The sequence below is a fragment of the Apteryx rowi genome, unplaced genomic scaffold, assembly GCF_003343035.1.
Source record: "Apteryx rowi isolate R43461 unplaced genomic scaffold, aptRow1 scaffold_24, whole genome shotgun sequence".
NCBI classification, from domain to species: Eukaryota; Metazoa; Chordata; class Aves; order Apterygiformes; family Apterygidae; genus Apteryx; species Apteryx rowi.
Window position 1 is genome coordinate 4704886 of NW_020448752.1, and position 5392 is coordinate 4710277.

At 43.4% G+C, this 5392-nt stretch overlaps 1 protein-coding gene across 1 annotated transcript in view; it reads right to left on the reverse strand.

Annotated features, from left to right (window-relative positions):
* The window catches only part of LOC112966368 (probable G-protein coupled receptor 83), a 40233-nt gene extending 35475 nt beyond the window's left edge, over window positions 1-4758 (reverse strand). Inside the window, exons 1-3 of the mRNA XM_026066396.1 lie at window positions 3386-4758; window positions 3157-3254; window positions 1093-2011 (exon numbers count right to left, since the gene is read on the reverse strand). The gene's annotated coding sequence lies outside the window, so the exon portion shown is untranslated. The remainder of the gene's footprint in view (window positions 1-1092; window positions 2012-3156; window positions 3255-3385) is intronic.
* Between the last annotated feature and the right edge of the window lie 634 nt (window positions 4759-5392).

Below are 5392 nucleotides of genomic sequence, written 5' to 3' on the forward strand. Positions count from 1 at the left end.
GAGACCAATGCTTTGGTAAGTTTGGTATCTCACATGTGCATATTGCTTCTCTGTTTCCCCCTTCCCTCCACTGTTCATCCTCCTTTCTCTTGAGCTTTATTTAGCAACAAAATAGTTTGGATGCTTCTGTGGTCAATCTGGATATTGTGCTGCCCGCCCCACACAATTTATTCCCAAACTCTACTAAGTTCTTTCAAAGGTAGCTTCTCCATTAATGATGAGGTATGAATGGTAAGACAGGCTAAGAGTAATTTAGGATCACTAAAATCAGCTTGAATAAGGAAAAAACTAGCATGCAGATTTAAAACTCAAATGCTTAACAAAGGAGTTGACCCAGACAGATAACCACCCCAATTTATTGTCACCATACTAATGTTCATTCAATATTAGTCTTAAACTCTGCCCAGCCATCACACTTTGTTGGTATAGCTTTGTTCCAAGGAGGCCAGCACGCATTTTGATGGAGCAGAGCCCCACGCTTCACAACAGTTTTACTGCGCTTTTTCCACCTCGTAGAATGATCCCAGAATGCTTCATTCTGTTTACCCTGGCCTGGTTCGCAGCAAGAGATCACAAGAAATTTCTTTGAACCAAAGCTATGAAAAACATGAGCTTCATTTAAACTCAGTAGCAGAAGGCCTTTGTTAACATGGGGAGTCCCTGTGTAACCTGCTGTTCACATCCAAGAAAGCACATCCACTTCATAGTATTGACAGACAGATCACCCAAAACCGGACAGTTTGGTGATTACACCAGGCCCTCGCTTGGACTAAAAAGAACAGCAAGAGCAGACAGCATGGACAAAGAATCAGCAAGAAAACACCCCCTTTCGAATTCAGTGAAAAGAACCCCCCCACAACAAAGCATAACTCAGGTTGGCTTTAAGAGACACAGACTACAAAATGGAAAGACAACACAGGTATTTTCTGTTTGTCCGAACAGCTGCAGCAATGAATGTTCATTTAGGCATCAAGCGCTGTTCATATGCCAACAGAGTTTAAAATACTTCGAGACAAAAGCTGTGCCAGTCAGCAACAAAAGACGCAAACTTTGCCAAACCTTGTGCACCCACAGTTATGTATAGAAACCTACCTCTGCCATCCAGGACCAAGCCCTGGGTGCTATACACTTCCGAAAGGGCTGAACGCACTTTACAGACAACCTGAAGAGCTTGAAAAGAGCTGCCAATACAACAGCACTGCAAGTGCAGCACCCTGCACAGCTCCTCCAGAGGCCTCTGCATTTGCTTTATCTGTACAGGCTGGCAGGAGACACCTCAGCGTCCTGCGACAATTCCTGCGCAGAGAGCGCCAGCCCCTTTCATTCACTAGATGTCCTCCAAACCTGTGCCAGATCCAATCTCCCAGGGAAGATTACAGAGCTTGGAAAACCTCAAGGGAGCAGCGACTAAAAGAAGAAAGGTATTTTCTGAGCTATCATCATTATTCTGGTGCTTTAATTACAGTGCTGGAGGGAGCAATGATCTTGGTTAGTAGTTTCTTCTATTGCCACTCTTTAACCAACAATTCTTGCTGTCATCCTCCCTTGCCAGTGAATTTCATCTTTTTCCAGTTCAGCTTTCTTGGTCAGTGGTGGTCTCATTTAATCCTAATGCACTGTCATTCTAAAACAYTGTCAATTCTAAACACTGTCAAACTAAAACTCTAAAGCAGATTGAGTTCTCTCAATCTGCACGGACAAGTAACTACTTTTCTTGAACTTTCCATTGAAGAGCAACAGAAGAGCACTAGGACAGCTTTAAAAATTAGAATAGTAACACAACATGACCGCAGCACATCCAGGAAATGTAATTTCAAGAGCATTTCGTAAAGTCCTCTGCTGGCAAGTGGAAGTTTGACAGGGAATAAACCGAAGGCCAGCTTTCACTTTTACTCAGATCCAACCTCTGACTGTGATCTTGCAGACTGTCTTGTTTTGGCAGCTATTGTGCTTGAATTTCTTTCCCCAGGCAGTACACATGCACATGGCTCAGGACCTCTGCTGTAATTTGCTGTGCCAATAAAATTATAATCATTGTAAACAGTCCACATAGTGATTATACTTCACAAAGCAAGCTGCATGTTAAGCCACACATTATTCAATTCAGAATCAAAAAAGCCATTACACCTGAAAGGCATTAAAATTCTTTCTCTGACAATTACCAATGTTAGTCTTTTATGATGTGCCTCAGGTTAATTTGGCATTAACTTTTCTAATAAGCAGAAACATTTGGTTATTGCTGTCAAAACCAACGTGAAACACTGAAAAATGTCAAGACCCTCTGATTTTTGTTGCTTTTGCGTTGGGGGGGGGGGGAAGGGGGAAAACCAAGATAACATTCTTTGTTTCCATGTGCAAATTCAAAAGGCACCCTACTTGCTTATCTTTCACATTTGTACCATTAGCAGGCGTATAAAAATTTGTCAGCTGGGAACACTGGCCCTGGCACTGTCACGGAATAGGGATGCAATTGTCTGACAGTTGAAGTAATGTCATGTTGATTATGCCCATTACTAAGCAACTACACAGCACTAATAAAGGGCTTTTCATTTCATCCTGCTGCAAACAACCAGCTGCTGCCATGTAAATGAATAACTCAGTTTTGCAGTCATCTAAGACATCCTGGAAAACTGTGGGTAACTTTAAATAGGCAAGTAGTCATCTAGGTAAATGTCTAGAAAGTTTATCAAGTCTAACTGGAGCCTAAGAAGGGTAATATTAAAACTGCAGACAAAGAACACTACCTTAAGTGAATATAATAGGAAATATAAGCTTCTTTTTATCTCACTCAAAACTTGAGACCAGTTCATTCATGAAAGTAACTGTTCTAAACTCATATTGGCAGCAGGGGCCAGACTTTTTTTTCTTTTTTTAAGGTTTCCTATAGCATCAAATAGTCAAAAAGCATGGATACGTGTATTTCTCTCCTTYTGCCCCCATGAACTGAGCCATGCTAACAGATTATGTGAGCACTTCTAATCCTCTCCAGTGTTTATCTTGAACCACTACAGAACACAGTTTGAGCTGAGCTAGTTTATTTTGCAATGGCAGAGTCAGTGGGAAAACTTGCGTGATCTACTGCCTCAGCTCAGCATGGGAGCAATTGCAGAGCAATTGGACCTTAAACCTCTTTCACCATTTCCAGAAAGATCATACCTGTAGGTCACAGTAGGACCTTCTTTGAGTTTAACCACTGTTCCCATCCAGGGCACTTTCTTGAGACACCAACACATGGTCCACACGATTACAGAAGGCTAGAAAGAGAGAAACACATAGTGCACCTCTCTCACAGCACTTTTAAAAAAGCTGAGAAACCATTAAATGCTAGATTTAGCCTAACTTGTGCAACAGCAGAGAGAAAGTAGAATACCATCCCAGTGACTACCTGTGGAACAGCAGTGTGCAGACTGATCATTCACCTCTGGTTCCCTTCTTAGCAGGTGACTCCTTGGTGGCCATATGTGCATCAGGGATAATCACTGACAAGCCCTGTAGGATGCTCAGATAGAAGCCTTGCTGCCAAAGCAAACAAACATTTGCTCACAGGCTTCAGCTCACAGTCACCAGAACTCTGAAACATCTTTCCTCCTCCACATACTCCCACTGGCTGGCATAGCCAACTTCTGATGAGATCCAGTTGCAAAGCTGTTGATAAACTGTCCTGTCATACTTTGTTGCAACAGAAAGTTTCAGCAAAATGATCAGTTTTGTCCAAAGTATTTCCATAGAGTTTTCTCAGTCTGGGGTGCAATTCCTCATCAGAGGACTCAGTCCTCTCCAACACAGCCACTCGCTGAGGCCTCTAGGTTGTGGATTCAAGAGTACCCTAACTGCTAAAGCTGGAGAAGAAGCCTCTCTGGTTCATGTTCCACTTGGCTCAAACAACAACGTTATATTGGAGGAACTCTGAGAGCCTGCTCTTTAAAGGAATTGTACAAATTTAAGAGATCCAGTTCTAGTCCCTATGTCTTCCTGTTACYGAATCAGTACAGAAACCCAGGTTTGCTGTATTCCAGTTTAGCACCTTAGTTACCAACTGAGGAACTGAAGGAGGATGTTTCCCTCTTCTTTCTTGAAGAATACATTTAAAATGACTCCCTTATCTCAATGTCAGTTGAGAACTTTTTTTTTTGATCATTTYCCCCCCCCCYCAAACCAGATTTCCTGCCCAGTTCTTAGTTCTGATGACATAGCTTCTACAATTCACCCAGAGCTGTAGAGCTTGATCTCTGGTTTGCAACAGCAGCTGAACCAGGGCTGACAGTGAGCAAAGAACACCCATGTTCAGAGCATTCAACAGCCCTCCAGCTCCTCGCCAGGCTTAATGAAGTCTAATGAAAGGAAATTAATGAGCTTTCTCCCCACTGCCAAAGGAAAAGGCAGCTGGAAATATGCAGGGACCCAATATGAATTGAACATGATTAAGTACATTATAACTATTGCTGTGAATAAAACAGAACTGATATATCAAAATAGCCTAAAGCACTCCCCTGTCATTAGAGCCATTTAGCTGCCTCTGCTTTAATTGCCTTTGAAAGCCACCCAGAAAGGATTTCTTTTCTGCCCTTTCCAATTTAAAACCAGAGACTGAAATATAAAAGCACTAACCTGCATCCATTTAGATAATAGGATTCAGTGGGAGACAGGAAGATTGATATTTTTATCAGGAAATGCTTGGTGCCTGACATACAGGGCAATGAATGTGATGTGTATGGACACAGCCACAGCCACATATGGAGGATTGTCACCACTGCCTGAGAGAAGGGCTTCAGAGCTCCAGGGTTAGCCATGGGCTACACGAAGCTTCCCCAAGACAGTGGCTCTTGGCAGGCACCTGTAACAGAGACTGAAGGTGGCAGGAGGGTGCTCAGTCCTGACCCAGAGGAACCCTGGTGGCTGGAAGGAGGCACCATGGCACCTTCTCCCTCCTGAAGCCGAGCAGAACAGGAGTCTCCTGGCTCCAAGCACCCCCCCCCCAGCTCCTTTCCCCTATGGTGACAGTGATTAGCAGCAGAAGGTTCAGTAGACAGCAATGCTCCATGAGCATTTATCTAAGACAGGCCTCTCCATCTCTAATGCTTTTAATTCTATGCTGTCTAAAAGGCAAGGGTCCCCCTTTACATTCCTTCTTTACTGCAAGAATTCCCTTATCTCAGGCCTGCACTACCACATGCTTCACTGACTATGGGCAAACTTGCTCTATGCTATTAAGCTACACCGGCACTCTAGCTTTCTCTCCCTTCACAGTTGTCAAATTCGCCAGGAGAAAACTGCAACTGTACCATGAGGGGGGGAAGAACTCCATGTCTTTTTCTGCCCCAAGCATCAACTCACCTCACACACGATCGAGTCTTTGGCGTGGTTCACAGCAATAACTTGGAAACAGCTGAAC